The 21,960-nt window shown below is 45.3% G+C and overlaps 1 protein-coding gene across 6 annotated transcripts in view; it reads left to right on the forward strand.

Moving 5' to 3' along the window:
- Positions 1 to 21,960, forward strand: part of MARK2 (microtubule affinity regulating kinase 2) — a 462,018-nt gene that overhangs the window by 473 nt on the left and 439,585 nt on the right. The gene's annotated exons all lie outside the window — the stretch shown is intronic.

A 21,960-nucleotide genomic window follows, 5' to 3' on the forward strand; every position in this document is an offset into this window, starting at 1 on the left:
TTGTCCTTACCGCTGCCCACCGTGAGATTCCATTATACCAGTCCTTCCTTACGCTTCCTGCATTCTCTTGTCCGCTGTATATGAGATGAGACCGGCCTATAACATCCCTCACTGCATATATCACTGTCCTCTGCGTGACCCGTATATAACACCCACCACGGCATATATCGCTGTTCTCCTTGAGATTCGTGTATAACGCAACCACCCCTCACCCTGCAGAAATCACTGTCACCTGTAGGACCTATGTATAAACCTCCACCCCACATACATTACTGCCCACTGTAAAACCCTTGCAGAAACCTGCCATCCCTCCCCCTTATACACTCCACATATACCATTATAATATGTAGAACTTGTGTATAACACCCTCCACCCCACATGTGTCATTGCCTCACTGTAAGACTTGTGTATAACACTACCACCCTCCCCATGCACTTAGCACTGCCTATATTATGACCCTCTGAGATTTGTGCGTAACACTACTACCCCCCTCATATACACGCACACTGTATATATCACTGTCTCTTGAGACCCATGTTTAACACTTGTGTTTAGTGTATTGCTTCTTTTGATATACTGTCTTTCTGTACTAACCAAAGCGGTTAGTAATAATTATAAAAGCATAAATCTCAATCATTACATATATCAAATCAAACATATATAAACCTAAAAACATACAATCCATCAACTTAATGTCAACTTGGGCTACCACCTCCCCAGCACATTTGCACTGCCCACTGTGAAACCTGTCATTCCCTACACACACCCCCTTTATACATAGCTGCTTCCTCCTCCCCCCTCCCCATGAGACCTATGTATAAGTACCATCTCTCCACCCCAACCATATGTCTATTTCATTGCTCGCTGTGAGACCTGAGTATAACACTACCACCCTGACATGCTTGCCACAACACAACTACACACTATATTGCTTCTCCCACTTAACCATTGCCCCCCAAATAACACCTTTCTCTTACTGCTTTGACCTCCTTGCCTTGATAGCATACTGCTTATAACATTCCTCATGCATGCTGCTTTATTCACCCATACTCTCCTTATAGCACGAGCTACTCTGGTTCTTTCCTTATCTGCCATTCTGCTCCTATTCCTCCTCTTTTCTCCCTTCCCTGCTTCCTTCTGTTCTTTCTCTTTTCTTTCTCTTCAATGCCATAGTCATCTTTTTTTTTGCCTCTGCTTTTTCCTTGCCCTCCTTTTTTTTTTTCTCCTTGCCCCTCTCCCTAATCCAGAGCCTTCCTTGTGAATGAGAGTGGAAGGGAGGGGATTTGCTGGTTAATATTAATTTTATATAGTTATTTATGATTGATTTTAAAAGAAGGCTCTGAGATTGCAGTCCAATGGAAACCTGCTTGAAAGGAAAGGAAAAATATATATATATATATATATATATATGTGTGTGTGTGTGTGGGTGTGTAGGGCCTGGGTTGGAGGACTTGATTTGTGTTAGAGGGTATGTTACAACTGTCAGTACCTGAGCAAGTTGTACACTTTGGTATATTGGCACACTTCATTATTAGAGGTGGGGGGAGATTACTGTGATATGAAGTGGCTCTGTGCAGGGCCTGCGTTTCTGGCCTGCACATGTTGATGGGTGCCTGAGATACTCTGTAAGCCTTGAGTTTTCATTTGTATTTTCTCTGCTTCGCAGAATCGGGCAGGGTGTTTAACTGGACATTGGGAGTTTCTTTTCCCTTTTATGTGGTAAAAGACAGAGTGGAATTGGGGAGGAGGGCCTTGTCTCATCGCTCCATTGGCCTTGGGGAATTCCTCCTGTGTGTGATTTCAGGGAGCCTCCTTATTCAGCTTGTGCTGTGTTTGGCTTAGAATCCCTGTTATCAAAGCAATCAGTGGAGAAAGGATGCTTTGACGCTGTTTATGCCAAGAGCCATGCTCATCTGTGACACAAGCAAGATGGGAGAGCAGAAACTTTGTTCAAAAAGGAAAGGAGATAATCTGATCTAACCAGCTGGTCAGTCCTTATAACAGCATTCCTCTTAAGAATCTTATTGGCATCCTGACTCATCCCTTCCTGTCCAGGGATTCCTCTTATAAAAACAGGGTCATGGTTTCACAGGTGCAACTAAATCCTGACGTTTTTACTTTTGTTAGTGCAGCATATATCAAGGTGTCATTAGTGAGTGTTAGATTAACAAATTGGACAAGATTGATGTTCAAGAGAAGGGTGTCCTGTCTGTATATCACAGAATTTTTTTTTTCTGAGCACATAAGTTCACTTCCTCAGCTGTGCAATGAAAAGTGAATGTAATAAGTCAATGACCCATACCGATGAGGTTTTCCATATAATGGTCTGAAATATCACATGACGGGTAGGTTCTCTTTCTGCCCCCACTCCACTCTCCTGTGAATACATTTGAGGAAAAAATCTATTTTGTTCTGATATATAGGAGACCTATATATATATATATTTTTTTTTTTTTAATCTGAGCAAATGATCAGATTAATCAGTTCTTGGGGGATTACTTATTTGATTGGTGGATGCACCTAAATATGTTAATGAGCCAAATGATCACTGAGATGGAGTTGCATTTCAGCCTTCTGTTTGGGTATTAGAAAGGCAGCACCCCAAAACGTGTAGTGGAGGTGAAAGGTGAGCCAACGTACCACTTGGCATCAAGGGGTGTGTGAAGTAGCCCTGGTGGCCTCATCTTCCTGGAGTGCTGTTTATCTTTTAGTTAGGATCCTGTTCTTAGTTGGAGTTGTTGTGAGGACTGAGAAGCCAATTCTTGGTATGTGTCACTTGCTACCAGAAATATTTATTTATTGAGCAGCATTTATGAATCGCTTTTCAGATTGACACAATCGCCTAAAGCGGTGAACAAATTAAGCAAATAAACAAGAATGGGTGAGGAGGAAATGGGAGAGTGGAGTTTGAACTTACAACTGAAGGAAGGCTTGTTTTGAGTTTGAGGAAGTGAGTATGATGGAGTTAAGAATGTTATCAGGGTGTAGAGCAACTTCGTGTTTGTTTGATCCCTGCCCATCATTTGTGAACAAAATATTCTCTGATGGCTTCATTTCTACTTTGGGTCAGATTGTGAATTCCTCTTTGCAGGAAGGTTGTCTTCCAGCATACAGTTGATGATCCCAATGGGGAACGATTTGGGTGTGATGATGAGTAGGGTGAATGAGAGTTTACAGAAGATCTTAAATTGGTTAGACTACAGATTGATTGTTGAATACAGTGAAAACCAAATGCTGTTAGTAAAAGCAAGTGAAGATCCGTGCATCCTGATAAAGATAAAAATTGATTTGAAGGAAGTTGGGTTAGTGGAAAAAGTGCGGAATTTGGGAGTAATTTTCAATTCTGATTTTTTTCCCTGGATATACAAATTTCAGGAATTTTGCAAAGAGCATTCTTAAAATTGTGTCAGTTATGGCTGCTGTTATTGAATAGAAGTACTTTTTGTAAAGCTCTTCAAGCCTATTTTACACCGTTACTGGACTGCTGTTAAGCTATGTTTGTGAGGTTACCAGAAAAATCTATCCATTGATTGCAGGTGGTTCAGAATATGGCGGCTAGGTTGATCTATGGGTGCCCAAGGAGGTCGAGCGCTGGCCCTTTGCTGTATCAGTTGCAGTGGCTCCCGATGAGAGAACGCATTAGGTTTAAGATCATGACCTAAATTTTCAAGGCAGTGAAAGGAAAGGAGCAAGGTTATCTGCGTCACTTATTAGAAATGTACATTCCACTAAGGAAGCTTCAGTCAGGAAATGAAAACCTCTTACAAGTACCTTCATGGAGAGAAGTAGGCAAAGTAAAACAAATTGTAAGAGAATGTTCTCGGTAATGGGATCTGAATTATGGAATTCAGCCCCCAAGGAGGTATAGCAAGAGGAATATTATTTATTTAGGATGAAAGTGAAAACTTGGCTTTTTAGACAGTGAGGAGTCATTTTATTGGTGGCAGTCATGGAAATAGTGGCAAAAACTGTAAGTGCCAGAGAGGCTTTTTAGGCAATGAGGAGTAATTTCACTGATGGCAGGTGGCGAGATGTCAGTTCTATTAGAGGGCTAGGGAAGATTAAGTATTAAATGGTGTGGAGAGGGGCTGGATATAGAGGTTTTAACCTGTTTTATGTATTTTATATGATATTTTGTTGTGAACTGCCTTGATCTGTTTTTTGTAAGTTTGGTATGTGTGGTATATAAATATGAAATGAAAAATACAAAAATCAAATCCTATTATAATAAAATTTAAAACTATAAGTCCACATCCATAGCTAACCCATCTTCCTCCACCAGATGCCTGTGGGATTCTTTCCAGGAGGCAGTTAGGAGCCAATTGTAATTTTACCAGTGCCATTCGGTACATTTAGTCAAGTTAATTCTTTTACAATGACTCTGTCCTGGCAGGGAAACTGATATGACCTGCCTTCTGTTACTTGTTTGATGATCTAGGTGGTAAGGAAAAAGCATCTGTTGATCTGCTGTTTGCCTTAAATCTGGAAGTTTGGATGAAGAAGTTGGTGCTGAATGAGGAGCCCATAAGAGCAGCAGGAGCTTGCAGGATGTTTTAAGATGGGTTTGGTGCCTGGTGGTACTGCATTCTCCAGTTTTGTGCCTTTTCTGGTGATCCTTAGATCTTCATGCCTCGATGATAAAATCATTTACACTCCACAGTACTGCACAGGATCCGAACCATTTCACAGCCACAGTAATTTTAGAAAGAGACCAGTAACTTGGTGTGGAAAGTACTGTATTCTATTGACCATGACTGTCCTAATATTGTCATTGTCCACTTGCTTTCTGGCATGGTGGTGGTTAAATTCGTTAGGAAAACTTGTGCATTGTACAGTAAACTAATGATATCCATCCCATGATTAAAAGACTGACATTTCTGTAGAAACTACATCATTACATGTTAGGTAGTTGTATAGAGCAGTGGTTCTCAACCTTTTTTCGGCCGGGACATACCGGATAGATGGTTCTCGCGTGCGTGACACACTGAACATGTGACCGTCACGGGGCTATATGTAAACATACACTCTGCATCCACGGGAACCCCCTTGACCTCCAACAATGGATGCAGAGCAGAACTAGGGCATTATCCATAGAACTTACCATGCTAAAAAAAAAAAGATATTCTGGTTCTGATGACATCTCAGTAAAAGCAAAACACAATAGCCCTTCTTATGAAAAGGCAATAATTTACCACTAATGCATATCCTATTGAGAAAACACAACAAATAAGATTGATACAATTGCCTACATTCTAGTAAAATACAGACCTTCACCAAATACAGACCTTCACCAAATACAGAAAGACCACACATTATAAATATGGAGACAAACTGGAATGGAAATCCAAAAAAAGCCACTCTGTATGCGGTGCAAACCTGGAGAAATGGAAAGAGAAATAAAATATGCCACAGCACTCAAGCCTTTCTTCTGGCTGTCGGGATATCCCTAGGCTCCCGCGGCCCCCCATCTGCCTGCTTTTACGGACGCTGGGAGCTCCAATTGCCCCATCTGTAATCAGCATGGCTGAGTGCCACGTTGCATTGGGGAGGGGAATCCCCGGAGCAACCGGCCTCTTCGTGCTTGCGACTCACTGCTGCTTTGGAGAATCCCTACTCTGTCGCGGTTCCCTGCCACTTTGGAAGCGGTAAATCCTGGCGCGCCTGGCTTCTTTTCTTTGTGGCTCGCCACTGTGTTTAATTTCAGCACTTCCATGTGGTGGTCACAGGGTCGGGCTTCTTCGCTGCCACGGGCCTGGACACTGCCACTCCTCCCAGCCCCCCCTCAAACCACCCCACCCCTGGGCTGTGAGATGCCCCCCTTCTTCCTGCCCCATCGGCCAATCATCGGCTTCCTCCTCTCACTGGCAGGAAGAAGGGAGTAGGCTTCTGATTGGCCCGCGGGGGCAGGAAAAGAAAAAAAGAAGTATAACTGGGGCTTTGGGACACCGGGAGCCGTGACACATTGGTGTGTCGCAACACAACCGTTGAGAACCGCTGGTATAGAGAAGATGTCATATCTGATCACATTACTTTCAAAAAACCAACAGGGAATGGTATCAGAATAATTAGTGCTTCCAATCTCATGGGCTCTTGCCCTTACAGGGCTACAACCCCTCTCTTGTGTGAGCACTATCTGATCACGTCACTTACCACTTCCCATATGGTATTTTTTGTATTTTTATTTGTGTATATATTTTTTTCTATTTAATCCTATTTTAATGTGCAAAAACCTCCCATTTAAAATTACCCGTTTAAAACGCACACCTCACCTTCCCATTTAAGTCATATATTAACTTTTCTCTTATAGTGTAGTCACCTCTCTTATTATATATAAACTTATCTCTTTTATGCCAAATCACAATCGCCTTGCTCGTTGTTATTTTCTGGTTCGCCCGCCCGACATTGGCAATGTTTCGGCGCAGTCCCTGCGCCTGCTTCAGGGGCATTCAACTATATTCAATTTAGCTCGGCATGACTTCTCCCAACTTCTTCCTGCATTCAAATATGGCGCTCAGACGCTGAAGCTCTGTCCTCTCGGTCCTCTTCTTTAGGTCACCCCCGCCCCCCCATTAAACCCTATGACCAGTCTCTGTCTCACATACAGACACCAGTCACCTCCCTGCCTAGTCTTATCTCTCTCTGTCTCTCTCACGCAACCCAGTCACCTCCCTGGCGCTCAGACAGTGTCTGAGCGCCATATTTGAATGCAGGAAGAAGTTGGGAGAAGTCATGCCGAGCTAAATTGAATATAGTTGAATGCCCCTGAAGCAGGCGCAGGGAGTGCACTGAAACATTGCCAATGTCAGGCGGGCGAACCAGAAAATAACAACGAGCAAGGCGATTGTGATTTGGCATAAAAGAGATAAGTTTATATATAATAAGAGAGGGGTGACTACACTATAAGAGAAAAGTTAATTTTCCTAGCGTGTAGCCAGATGGACTCAGAACAAGTGGGTATAGTGTGCTTGTGCTAGCAGTTGGAGACGGATCTGACGTCAGCACGGGTACATATACCCCCACAGGAAGTGAAGCAACTCATTAATTTCCGTCTCCAAAGCAGTTTGGAGCTCCTGCATGCTCGCTGAGCGTGTTTTCCAAATCTACTTTCTACTTTGTCTTACTAAATTACTACGAAGATACAGACAACGAGCCCCGCACTCCTGTGGTGATACCCTTGGGTCCCTCCCCCAGTTGAGTTTCCTGAGGTGATTTCCGCGATCCCTCGGAGGTTTAGGCCTCGGTCCGGTGGCCGAATCGCGGCAGGGATCTAGCCTCCGAGCGAGAAGGGCTCGGGCCCGGCTGAGAGGCGCCTCAGTCCCGGCGTGGACTTCGCCCCGAGCGTGACGAGTTCGGTGGCTTAGAGGCAGCGGGTGCATTTCCTCGAGCGCGGCGGTGAAGGTATTTCCCCTCTCCCCCCGCAGCTGGAGACCGCCCGGGTTACAGCCGGGAAGCGCCGAAGATCAGGTAAGGCGTACATCTCTTACTTTTGATCTCCGAGGTACGAGGATCGGCGGCGTTGCCGGTGGACGACACGCCGTGGAGGTCGCCATTTTGTTAGCCTTGTTAAGGTATTAAGCGCCCAGGATAGGTGCCTGTGGAGAGGCGCACAACGCAGCACATACATTACTAAGCGTATGTTTTTGTGCGCATATTGTATATTATTGAGCGCATAGTGCTGTACGCATAATTTGAGCGCCTACTGTAGGTTTGAGCGCATATCGTATGTTCTTGAGCGCATATAGCTGAACGCATATTCTTAAGCACATGCTGTATATTATTGAGCGTGTAGTGCTGAACGCATATTCTTGAGCGCATATTGTATATTTGAGCGCATATTGGATATTATTCACCACATATTGCTGAACGCATAGGCTTGAGCGCATATTGTACGTTATTTGAATGCATATTCTTGAGCGCATATTGTATATTGAGCGCATATTGTATATTATTAAGCGCATATTATTGGTATAAGCCGGCGCCCTGCATTCACAGCGATGGAACACTTGAACGCCCCGGCATTTCCAGGGGAGGCGCCTCCTGCTTCCGGCGTGAAAGCTCTTGGCCTATGCTCAGCGTGCCAGCTTAGAGCCACGCAGAGCGAGGAGCCAGACTCCCTTTGTGCCCAATGTGAGGAGGCTGTGGGAGCCTCGGGCCAGGACCAGTCTCAACCGAGGTTTACCGACAGTTCCCCAGGGGCCACCCTGGATCTAGCGGGGCGCCCTGAACAGCCAGAAATTCCGGGGGACCTAGTACCCCGACGGCTAGAGACAGCTTCCATTTCCTGGGTTGACTTATTTAAGGGGATCCACGCCTTTGTACAGATGCAGTCAGCATCCCGTCCAGGCCCTGCTGCCGCTCCGGCTGACCCTACCCCTGGCCCTTCTTGCCCTTATTGCGGCCATCCGCCTCCGGGCAGTCCCGCTCATGTGGACCCTGATGTCTCGGAGGACGAGTCCGAACCCCCCGAGGAGGGGGAACTCCCCCCGGGGATAGAGCCATATCGAACTATGAGGCGGTTCTTTCCCAAGGAGGATCTCTCCGACCTGGTCTCTCAGTGCCTGACTGAGTTGGCTATTCCAGGCTCCAGTACCATGGAGGCATCTACGCAGAACCCCCTGCTGGAGGGTCTTCATCCTACAGCCCGCCATTTTCCCTTCCTGCAAGCGGCGCAACAGCTGATCGATCTGGAGTGGAATGCGCCGGAGGCCTCATTCAAAGGGGGTCGGGCCCTGTCTGGCATATACCCCCTGGACCCGGCAATCAAGGATATGCTGGCATGCCCTCAGGTGGACGCCTTGGTTAGCGCTGTGGTCAAGCGCACCACCATTCCAGTGGAGGGGGGGGCGGCCCTCAAGGACGCTCATGACCGCCTGGACGCCATCCTGAAACACACCTTTGGGGTAGCAGCTCTGTCTTTGCAAATCGCAACCTGCTGCACCGTGGTAACGTGTTCCTGTTTGTCACAGGTCAGGAACAATGCCCCGGCAGCTGACATGGAGTCAGCTCTCTCGTTCCTTACGGATGCCACCTCCGACCTAGTCCGTAAGACAGCCAAGGGGGTGTCATCCTCAGTAGCAGCCAGGAGGCAGCTCTGGATACGAAACTGGTCAGCCGACGCCCCTTCTAAGACACGTCTCACTAGAATGCCGTTCAAGGGGTCTCTTCTGTTTGGCAGCGACCTAGATAAACTGGCCAGCACATGGGTTGCCTCTCCAGTACCTCGACTACCAGAAGACAGGTCCAAGAGGAACCAGCGCACCTTTCCAAGGCACTCCAGAGGTAGAAACTCCCAACGCTTCACTCCCTATAGGAGTCGCTACCAGGCGCCTCGTCCTCAGGCTAGGAACCAGTCCTTTCGGACCAAGCAGCGCAAGAGGGGAGCCGGCTTGGGTTCGGGTCCCGGCTGCACCCCCCAATGAGAATCAGCTGATCCATCCGGGGGTCGAAGCCATAGGGGGCAGGTTAATCCTCTTCTACCCCAGGTGGGTCGAGATTACATCGGACCAGTGGGTCCTTGCCATCATCCGAGAGGGGTATTATCTGGACTTCCATCACATCCCTCCAGACAGGTTCGTGGAATCTCCGTGTCCAGTCCACAAGAAAGCAGCATTGGAAGCCACCCTGGCAAGGCTCCTGTCCTTGAAAGCCATAATCCCAGTACCTGCATGGGAAATGGATTCTGGGCACTATTCCATTTATTTCATGGTGCCCAAGAAAGAGGGCACTTTCCGGACCTCAAGTCAGTCAACCGATACTTAAGGGTCCCGAGGTTTTGCATGGAAACTCTGCTCTCAGTCAAGACCGCAGTACAGCCAGGGGAATTCCTCACGGCCTTAGACTTATCAGAAGCCTACCTGCATATCCCGATCCATCAGGATCATCAGCGCTACCTACGCTTCAAGGTTCTGGGACAACACTTTCAATTCCGGGCTTTGCCCTTCGGGTTAGCCACGGCGCCGCGGACCTTCACCAAGGTGATCGTAGCAGCGGCGCTCAGACGGGAAGGAATCCTTGTCCATCCCTACCTAGACGATTGGCTGATCAGAGCGAAATCATGAGAGGAGAGCCATCGGGCAACCGACAGAGTGATCACCCTTCTGGAAAGCCTGGGATGGGTAGTCAACCTAAGCAAGAGTTGCCTACAGCCTTCCCAATCACTGGAATACCTGGGAGTCCGGTTCGACACCCAGGCAGACAGTCAGCCTCACTACCAAGAGGAGGTTAAAACTACAGACGCGTCTACGGTCCTTGATGGGAGCCAGTCGGCCCATAGCCTGGGACTATCTGCAGGTTCTCGGTCTCATGGCATCCACCCTGGAAGTGGTACCCTGGGCAAGGGCCCATATGAGACCACTACAACGCTCCCTCCTCTCTCGATGGAGCCCTCGCTTCCGGAATTACTCCGTGCATCTCCCTCTACCAGCCAGACTGCGGACCCAGCTACGGTGGTGGTTGCAGTCCGACCACACGAGCAGGGGGTCGAAGATGTCCTCCCCCACGTGGACTCTGCTCACCACAGATGCCAGCCTGAGTGGATGGGGAGCGCACTGCGAAGAGCTTACCGCCCAAGGGCGGTGGAACAGAGAAGAGTCGGGGTGGAACATCAACCGTCTAGAGGCACGGGCAGTCCGATTCGCATGCCTGCGATTTGCCCACAGACTGAGGAACAGAGCAGTCAGAGTGTTGTCCGACAACGCCACCACGGTGGCATACATCAATCGACAAGGCGGAGCCAGAAGCCAACAGGTGTCCCTAGAGATAGCCCCGCTGATGGCTTGGGCAGAGGTGAATCTCCAGGACATCTCCGCCGTCCACATTGCCAGAAGAGACAACACCGCGGCCGACTTCCTCAGCAGGGAAAGCCTAAATCCGGGAGAGTGGCAGCTGTCCCCCACAGCCTTCCAGATGATCGTGGATCACTGGGGGATTCCGGACATGGACCTATTAGCGGACAGGGCCAATGCTCAAGAACCCAGATACTTCAGCCGCAAGCGAGATCCGTTGTCTCACGGGATCGACGCCCTGGTTCAGCCATGGCCTCCAGGGACTCTGCTATACGCCTTTCCTCCGTGGCCCCTGCTGGGCGCCCTGCTTCACAAGATTCAGAGACACAGAGGCCTAGTTCTTCTAGTGGCACCAGACTGGCCCAGAAGACCTTGGTACACGGACATGAGAAGACTACTGGCAGGGGAGCCCCTTCCCCTGCCTCCTCTCTGGGACCTGCTTCGTCAAGGTCCCATCCTCCACGAGGATCCGGCTCAATTCTCTCTTACGGTTTGGCCATTGAGAGGGCTAGACTGAAGAAAAGAGATTACTCTGAGCTGGTGATAGATACACTCCTCCGAGCTCGCAAGTTTTCCACATCCCTCACCTACATAAGGATCTGGAGAGTATTTGAAGCCTGGTGCGACACTTATGGCACCAATCCACATGCGACCACAATCCCTATTGTTCTGGATTTCCTACAGGATGGGCTTTAGAAGGGTCTCTCCCTAAGCTCCATCAAGGTTCAGGTGGCTGCGCTGTCTTGCTACAGTCCCAGGAGGGATGGCAAGACCATTGCCACGCACCCAGATGTTTCCCGCTTCCTGAAAGGAGTCAAGCATATTCGTCCGCCACTGAAGTGGCCAGTGCCCCTGTGGAACCTCAACATAGTTTTGGATTTCCTCGCGGGATCCACCTTCAGACCCCTTTGGGGCCTGTCTCTCCATTCGAAGATGGTGTTCTTGCTGGCAGTGTGTTCCGCACGCCGCATCTCTGAGCTACAAGCGCTGTCCTGCCGTGATCCCTTTCTCAGAATCACTCCTGAGGCTATCCATCTTCGCACGGTTCCCTCCTTTTTACCTAAAGTGGTCTCACAATTTCACCTCAACCAAACCATATCTTTGCCAACCACGGCGGGCTTGAAGAAATCAGATGAAGGGCGTTTGCTACGCCATCTCGACATCGCAGATTGCTACCCAGATACCTGGAACAGACAGAAGCAGTAAGAAAGATGGACCATTTGTTCGTCCTTCACAGCGGAAAGAAGCAAGGGGAAGCGGCCTCTCGGCCTACCATAGCCCTTTGGATCAAAGAAGTTATCAGAGCAGCCTACGTAGAGGCCGGAAAGTCACCATCTTTACAGGTCAAGGCTCATTCTACCAGAGCACAAGCAGCATCTTGGGCAGAATCGAGGATGCTGTCGCCCGCAGAAATATGTAAGGCGGCGACATGGTCCTCCCTCCATACCTTTTCCAGATTTTACCGTCTGGATGTCCAGGCCACAGCATTTGCGAGGGCAGTCCTACGTGGTCCTCAGGCAGCCTCCCGCCCAGTCCGGGAGTAAAGCTTTTGTACATCCCACTTGTTCTGAGTCCATCTGGCTACACGCTAGGAAATGCTGAGATTACTTACCTGATAATCTCCTTTTCCTTAGTGTAGACAGATGGACTCAGCATCCCGCCCGGCTGCCGGTGTACATGGGTTTCACCAATTCAAGGTAAGCCATGTCAGTTTCTTACATAAGAGCGTCCACTCTACCAGGTGTCGACGCCTTCCCGTTGGAAGCGCTGGCGGTCTCCAGCTACTATCAATTGGTCAGGGGAATCCTGTTTCACTAATTCATTGATCGGTCAGTACACATATATCCATAACAGCTTTGGCAAGGAAGATTACTGAGTTGCTTCACTTCCTGTGGGGGTATATGTACCCGTGCTGACGTCAGATCAGTCTCCAACTGCTAGCACGAGCACACTATACCCACTTGTTCTGAGTCCATCTGTCTACACTAAGGCAAAGGAGATTATCAGGTAAGTAATCTCAGCAATATGACTTAAATGGGAAGGTGAGGTGTGCGTTTTAAACGGGTAATTTTAAATGGGAGGTTTTTGCACATTAAACTTGGGTTAAATAGAAAAAAATATATACACAAATAAAAATACAAAAAATACCATATGGCAAGTGGTAAGTGACGTGATCAGATAGTGCTCACACAAGAGAGGGGTTGTAGCCCTGTAAGGGCAAGAGCCCATGAGATTGGAAGCACTAATTATTCTGATACCATTCCCTGTTGGTTTTTTGAAAGTATCTTAAACAGGTATTTATGAATACAAAATCTGCAAATTTGCAATTTTCCTCAAGGACTCTAATTATTTTGTATTAATTTGAGGAAGTGAGCCGTTATTTTAGTGATTTTCATTGGATTCAGGAAGAATATCTGATCACATGCCAGTTGGGTTAGTGTCTTGATGTTTGTTTTTTGGGGGGTTTTTTTGTTCCTTCTTCCTCTAGTCGCACATCCAGTTCTAAGGAGAGGTTGCTAGTATACAGTGGTTTTACACAAACTTCCCTATAAGAAGTTAAGGGTGAGGGAACCCATAAAATTAGTATCTGCATGTGGTTGGATAAATTGAGGAATGGCAGTAAAGTGTCCTGGCCATGTTCTCAGGTATGTGTCAAAATCGAAGCACAGGGAGTTCACAATGAACATTACCAGAGATGGAAAAATAGGTAGAAAATTGATGTACCAGTCAATTTTTTTTAGGAGTCAAAGTACATTTTTTCTTTATTTTTTCTTGTTTTGGCTTTATTTTCTTATTTTGATCTTTTTTTTAGTTTAGGCACCAAATGCCAAATTTTAGGCACCTAGGTGACCTGAGCATTATTGTTCTTCACCCTGCCCTTTGTAATTAAAGAAATGCATTTACATGCACCTTGTCCTGCATTCTAGAAATGGATAAGCAATGGAAGCACACTGTCGTCTCAGTTGAATGAGAAAATCATTTGATTATTAAGTGCTTTTCTTGGCACTGAGGGATACATTTCTGACCTTTTCTTTCTTAGGTCATATGGACAGTTTAGAGCCTTGTTGGTGGCGGTGTTTTATTTATTTTTTTACTTTGCCTCTGCATTGTAAGGCTGTCAGATTTTCTTCAGGGAGCTGTCATTTCTGGCTTCCCGTATTTCCCTAGTCCAGTTCAAACTCTGGATACTGCTGAGAGCGGGATATGGATTTCCAGGGCTTTTGTTTGCTTGGCCAGCAGTTTAGGTCATGTATATGCCATGGATTTTCAAGCTTCCTTTCAATTCCTTTTTCAGCAGCTCTGCAGTCTCTGACTGGTAAATTATAAGACCAGCTGGCATATACATACCAGCTCCTGTCATACAGTCATTTAGGAACTAGCTATGCCATAGGTGCTCATGTCTTGCAGATCAGGGACCCTCTAGCTGTGGCTTTTCTACCTCAGAGGGACTTGAAAACTTCCCAGAATGGAGCTAGAGCTTTAAATATTGTAGGGTTAGAAAGAACTTGGCCATTGCTAGCATGACACACTATATGCTTAAAGGTTAGTAGTGTTGAGGTTGGTTATTTTAAAGTTGGACATGCCATTGCCTAAGCCAGGGTTTCCCAAACTGGGGGTCAGGACTCCAAATGGGGTCACACAACCTTCAGCTAGGGTCAAAAGTGCCTCGAATGGCAACATTCTTCAGGTGCCAGCAACATTAGCAATGGAAGTCAGTATGGGGACTGTGAGCCATCATGCACTCACAGGCCCTGCAGTGGCATTGCCGTGGCACAAGCTTCTGTGGTAACAGGAAGCCTTGCATAAGAGGAGGGATCAGGGCCGCTTCAGGGCCTGTGGGATTGCACTAGTCCACAGGACCTATGCTGACTTTCATTAGTAATGCTGTTTTGGGAACATTTTGTTTCCTCCACAACCTTCGGTGAAACAAGTAGATTTTAACAAGCTGAACACAAATATGCATTTATTATGTCTCTATCACGTACCGTTTGCCAGAAAAGTGCGATATACATTAAGCATTGTTACATGTCTGTAGCGGCATAAGCTATAATGGCAATGTTGGCACCAGAAAACAAAACTAAAAGTTTTGCTGCAGATTTTCATTTATAATCACTGTTCAACGCTTTGCGGATGAGAGTCCAACAATAGTCACCCAGCATGGTGGGGTTCCACTTGCCTTGATACCGTTTCTCCATTTTGACAATGTCTTGATGAAACTTTTCACCATGTTAGTCACTCACAGCACCAAGGTTGTCTGGGAAGAAGTCCAACTGGGAATGAAGAAAATGTATTTTCAATGACATGTTGCACTTATAGTTGCCTAGAAAGTTACAAACGACATTCTTGAAGGCTGTCCATTAAACACGTTCTGTACCTTGCAGAAGACCACCAAAGTGGCTGTCCTTCCACACAGCTCGGATTTGTGGGCCAATGAAAACACCTTTTATTTTGGCGTCACTTATGCGTAGAAACATTTGCTGCAAAAAATCAAAGGCTTTACTTTGCTTGTTCATTGCTTTAATGAAGTTTTTCGTCAGCCCAAGTTTGATTTGCAAAGGTGGAAGAAATATCTTACTTGGATCCACCAATGGGTCATGCGTAACATTCTTCTGCCCTGGAACCAACTTCTTGCGGAGAGGCCAGATTTTTCTGACATAGTGCGAATTTCTTACTCGACTGTCCCACTCACAAAGGAAACAATACTTGGTGTAACCAAGCTGCAGACCCAGTAGAATTGCAACTACCTTGAGGTCACTACACAAATTCCAGTTGTATCTCAAATACTCAATGTGGTTCAGCAGTAGCTGCATGTTCTCATATGTTTCTTTCATATGAACGGCATGTCCGACAGGTATTGATGGGTAGATATTGCTGTTGTGTAGCAAAACAGCCTTCAAACTTAAAATTGATGAATCAATAAACAGTCGCCATTTTGTTGGGTCATGGCCACATCCGAGAGCACAAAACAATCCATTAATGTCACAGCAAAAAGTCAGACTGTCTACTTGGTTGAAATATTTTGTCAAATCTTTGACTGCTGCGAAATACTGAAGTTTTCGTATCAGATGACAAAAGATTCCATCCTTGCAGCCTTGACCCAAGCAGCTCAACCTGACTCTTTGATAAAGCCAAATCTCTGACCAGATCGTTCAGCTCTGACTGATATATTAAATGAGGATCACTGGATGTTGATGGCACAAAGTTAGGATCAGCCGCAGCTTCCATCTTCATTGTCTTCCTCCTAGTCATCAAGTGTCCACACCTCTGGTATTTGGAACAGGAAGACTGTTGTCATGCGGCACTGGTCTCATTGCTGATGCAAGGTAAAAGCGGGTCTTTGCCGGCCTTAGGTATAAGAGTAATTTGAGCCAGATTTTCCCGAGCAGGAAAAGAACCACGAGTAATCATTTCCGAAAACCCCGCAACCAAGGGACCGGACACTTGATCTACTAATAATTTAAAGAATTCTGCAGTATAGCCATCAGGGCCCGGAGCTTTAAAAACGCGCGCACTGCCAATAACCGACCTGACCTCATTTTCCGTTATGGGCTGATTTGAGCCTCTCCTTCTGATCTGTAGTTAAATACGGTAGAGATAACTCAGAGCAGAACAGTTCACTAAGATCATCACTCCCCCCCCCCCCCCCCCCCCTTGGAGGTGTATAATGTCGAATAAAATCTCTTTATTTAAAAACTCTTCTATACCGTCGTTAAGTTAGATAACCATCACAACAGTTTACATAAAGGCATGATAATGAAAGAATATGGGTGGTATAGATTACAAATTAATCATGTGCCAACATAGTACAGTAACAAGTTAATATAATAAACTAAGTGTGTAAGTGGAGCCTGTTTATTAGGAACATATTAGGTGGTTTGAATATTAATATGCATGTGTAGGTTAAAAATAACATCTAGCTTGGTGCGTCCTTATCAATCAACTGTTTTTCTCCTTCTTTTTATCTTTATAAAAGGCCAGGTTTTCAGATTAGCTTTGAATATTTTCAAATTTCTCTGCAGCCTTATTTCGAGTGTCATGGTGTTCCATAGTACGGGACCAGCCAGTGACAGTGCTCTTTCCCTTACTTGCGTGAGATGTGCTGATTTGACAGAGGGGACAGATAGTAGAGCCTTATTCGCGGATCTCAGGTTTCTTTGCGGGTCATGTACGCGCAATGCAGTGTTAAGCCAGTCTGCTTTTTCATCGTGGATTAGTTTATGGATTATACATAGTACCTTATATTGTATTCTTTGTTCAATTGGAAGCCAGTGTAGTTCAGCAAGTTTTCCTGTAATGTGGTCACTCTTTTTTTTTTTTTTTTTTTTTTTTTTGCCAGTCAAAATTCTAGCAGTGGAATTTTGCAATATTTGCAGTGGCCGAATCGTGGATTAGGTAGTCCTAATAGCAGGGAGTTACAATAATCTGTGCTGGCGAATATCATTGCCTGTAAAACTGTGCAAAATTGTTTAGCGTTAGTAGAGGTTTTAGTCTTCTCAGGATCATTAGTTTCGCATGTCCTTCTTTTTATTTTCTGTGAGATGTGTTGCTTCATGTTTAGCTCAGGGTCAATTATTACTCCTAGATTCCGTACTTTTAATGCTAACTCAACGGCTTGAATATTTTTGATTGTGAATGTTGGTTGTATATGGTATATGTTTTTACGTTCAAGGTGTATGAATTCAGTTTTATCTATGTTCATTACCAGTTCCATCTGGTTTAGGAGCTGTTTGATTATTTCAAGATACATATTACCTAGTTTCATTGTTTCTTCAATGGTGTTTACAGTGGGTAACAGTTGTATATCATCTGCGAATATGTAGTGTATGATTCCAAGTCCAGCTAGTAGGTGACATACTGGGAGGAGATAAATGTTAGAGTGTTGCAGACAGGACTGATCACTGTGGGACACCGGTAAGCAATGTGACTTTGTCTGAAAGTGTATTTTTTGATTTGTACTTGGAAACATCTGTTTAAGTATGACTCAAGCCATTTTATTGTTTTATTAGTGAGTCCTATTTCTTTCAGTCTATCGATTAGTATTCTGTGATTTACGGTGTCAAATGCTGCGGAGAGATCTAATAGGACCATAATGTAGTGTGTTCCTGTGTCGAAGCCTCTTAAGATATTATCTGGTAGAGCTAATAGCAAAGTTTCTGTACTGTAGTGTTTGCGGAATCCATGTTGTGCTGGGTATAATTTGTTACTTTCAAGGTGATTTGATAGTTGTTTTTGTACTGTTTTTTCGATTAGCTTGGCTATTAGGGGTAAGTTGGAGACTGGTCTTTAGTTGCTCAAATTAAGGGGGTCGAGGTTCTTTTTCTTAATTAGTTTGATTATAGCTCCGTTCAAGGTATCTGGCATTACTCCTTCATCTAGTGAGAGGTTGATGATTTTAGTTAATGTTGGGTTTATTGTGTTGGCTAGTTTTTTAAAATTCTGTAATGGGTATGGTGTCGATTACATGGGTAGCAGGGTTCAGTTGATTAATCATTTTTTAGACTTCAAAATGAGATACCTCCTCAAATTATGACCAGATACTGACGTCTCTAGTGGGCATCTTAATCTCTTGTTTTGCAGTGTTAGGGATTTTTTTTCTTAGGTTCTCAATTTTGTCTTTAAAGAATTGGGCTACATCATTGCATTGGTTCTCTTGTAGGGTTAAGAGATTGTATTGTTGCTTTATTGTGCGTTGAATGAAAAAGAATTTTCTCCGATTAGTCTTAAATGTGCTACTTGCTAACTTCATGGAATGCTCCCTAGTCCTTCTATTATTTGAAAGTGTAAATAACCGATTCACATCTACTCGTTCAAGACCTCTCATGATCTTAAAGACCTCTATCATATCTCCCCTCAGCTGTCTCTTCTCCAAGCTGAACAGCCCTAAACTCTTCAGCCTTTCATCATAGGGCAGCTGTTCCATCCCCTTTATCATTTTGGTTGCCCTTCTCTGTACCTTCTACATTGCAACTATATCTTTTTTTGAGATGCGGCGACCAGAATGGTATACAGTATTCAAGGTGCGCTCTCACCATGGAGTGATATAGAGGCATTATGACATTTTCCGTTTTATTAACCATTCCCTTCTTAATAATTCCTAACATTGTGTTTGATTTTTTTTGACTGCTGCAGCACACTGAGCTGAAGATTTTAAAGTATTATCCACTATGATGCCTAGATCTTTTTCCTGGGTGGTGGCTCCCAATATGGAACCTAACATCGTGTAACTACAGCAAGGGTTATTTTTCCCTATATGCAACACTTTGCACTTGTCCACATTAAATTTCATCTGCCATTTGGATTCCCAATCTTCTAGTCTTGCAAGGTCCTCCTGTCATGTATCACAATCCGCTTGTGATTTAACTACTCTGAATAATTTTGTATCATCCGCAAATTTGATAACCTCACTCGTCATATTCCTTTCTAGATCATTTATATATTGATGCGACCGTCGCTGCTCGACGCCCTCACTCTGCCCTCTTTACCTCTGTGGCGACTCCCTCCGGGTCTGATGGATGGCCAGCTGCCGCGGTATCTCCATGCCATCTCCCTACGGCGTCCCCGGACTGGCTCAACGTTGCAGATCCGCCATGTTGCCTAAAAACTTAGGGCGCGCACTCTGAAGTAACTGCAAGGGCGCCGAACCTCAGGGATGTCCCCCTGAGATGACGTCATCCGCTTTTAATATTTAAAGGTCTCTGTTATCGCTAACTAAGTGAGTTAGCAAGGATTCGCTAAGGACTCGCTTTGGCTATCCAAGCTACTCTGCCTCCTTGGACTTAACAGAGGTACCCACTCCTCGGGGGCCTCGCTCTCTTTTTTTTATTTCAGATTACGATAGGAACCGGTACTCGCTCCTCAAGGGCCCATGTTCCTGGACACTCTGAAGTGATTCTGTTTAACCAGTCAGTTGTAGCGTTGTGGCTATTTGCGAAGTTGATGTATGTTAATTCTTCAATTAATTTTTCTTTGAGAATATCTGAGTTGAACGGGGGGCGGTATGAGAATTCATCTGGTTCCATGTTTTGTTTTTTTATTGGTCCTGTGTGCTTGATCTGAGAGTTAATGAGGAAGTGGTCTGACCATGGGGTTTGTGTGTATTCGGTTTTTATGTTTTCAAGGAAGCTACTGTTAATGAAGGTTAGATCTAGTGAGTGGCCGGCTTTGTGTGTTGGTTTATCTGTGATCCGTTTGAAACCTAGTGCAGTCATTATATCAATTAGTGTTTGGCAGGTATTAGGGGTTGAGCGTCCATGTGTAGATTAAAGTCGCCTAATATTATGGTGGGTTTAGAGGGGTTTAGATGAGTTGCGAAAAATTCTATTAGAGGGGAGACATTTTGTTCGAGGAGACTGGGTGGGCAGTAGACCAGGGAGATCTGAAAATAAGTGTCAAAAAGGGCAATTTCATGATTCATTTGCGTTGTGATAAAGAGTAATTTAGTTTTAAATATTTTTTCAATAATTAGTAATAGTCTGCCCCCTCTTTTATTTGTTCTCAGGATGGAGAAGACCATATAGTTTTTGTTTGGTAACTGATTCTTTAGAACGTCATCTGATTTTTTTTTTTAAGCCATGATTCTATTATTGCTATAAAATTAGGTTTTGTATCATATAGCAGGTCCGTGATAATGGGAAAATTTTTTGTCACTGATTGTGCATTGACTAGAAGAAAAGAGATCATTAGTAGGATGTTTAATTTGGTATAGTTGCTACGTTTTACTGGAATTAGGTTATTTGTGGACGTATTATTGTTTTCTGAAGGGGCATGCCCCTTCGGTGCGCCCCTTTGGTGTGCGTCGCCGGTGCGCAGCGCCTTCCGGATCCTGAGAGATTAAAAAAAAGGGAGAGAAAGAGTGAGTACCTCAGTTGGCTCCAGAGGTAGGGGAAGCATGGTGCCTTCTGGGTCCTTGGCTGGCTTTTGTCCTCAGCAACCCTCGATGACATCGGCCGCATCACCGAGGGGGGAGGGGCACATCCCGGAAGTCCAGGGAGGCTCGGCAGCACATTGGGAAACCTGTCGGGAGACAAAAAAGAAAACCTGAGAGAGAAAAAAAAAAGGAGAGAAACAGTGAGAGAGAGCCTCAGTTGGCTCCAGAGGTAGGGGAAGCACGGTGCCTTCCGGGTCCTTGGCGGGCATTTGTCTTCAGCGACCTTCGATGACGCCTGAAATCCCCGCAAAATAGAGGGAATGTCCCTAGTTACTCCTCTGGGAGGGGTACGCAAAGCCGGAATAAACCAACTCGCTCTAGTTGAACGAATCAAATTAGACATCATTCGCCCTGTTTGTTTATTACCATATTGATAAAGGCGAAATTGGTAGTAAGTAAAACTTTGCACGTTGATGAAGAGAATTCAGACACCTGCAGAGTGCGGTAGAGATCCCTTGCTGGTGCGGGCTTTGTGTAACTGTGAATTTAGTGTTAAAATTCTCTGAGTACTTTACGTCGGTGAGAAACATAAATAATATCTCCTCTTAAAACAGCCTTTGCCGTATACCAAAACAAGGCTGGTTGGGAGGTGTGCAGCTGGTTTAGCTTAGCATAATCAGCCCACTTAGCGTGTAAATAATCACGAAATTTCATATCATTAGTCAGAAAATAGGGGTAGCGCCAAATTTTTGACGTGGGCTGACCACGAGTAAAAGTCTACCCAGACAGGAGCGTGGTCTGAGGTTACAATATTGTCAATTCCTGCACTTTGAACGATTGGAAACGCATGGTTACTAACAAGAAAATAGTCAAGTCGTGAGAAAGATGCGTGAGCGCGGGAGATATGGGTAAAATCACGTTCAGTAGGGTGTAAAACCTGCCAAACATCTAGCACATGTAGTGTATCTTCCAGGTATTGCGGGCCTTTACCCATACCCTGTTCCCGTCTACGAGAGTGAGAGGCGTCCAGAGTCCCATCCCGGATCGTATTGAAATCTCCCCCAATAACAAGCAGGTTATCTAAGTGTGGGAGCAAATGAGAATAGAGTTCTGAAAAAGGTGGGACTATAAACATTAGATGCATAGATATTGCAAAACATGACTGTCTGCTCATATAATTTAGTAACCAAAATAATATAAAGACCCAAAGAAACTACAGTTTCTTGAAGAATCTTAATAGGGAGGCATTTATGTATCAAAATGGCTACTCCTGCACTTCTAGGGGAGGATGAGGCAAACCTGACCTCC

Source organism: Rhinatrema bivittatum, chromosome 8, assembly GCF_901001135.1.
Source record: "Rhinatrema bivittatum chromosome 8, aRhiBiv1.1, whole genome shotgun sequence".
NCBI lineage: Eukaryota > Metazoa > Chordata > Amphibia > Gymnophiona > Rhinatrematidae > Rhinatrema > Rhinatrema bivittatum.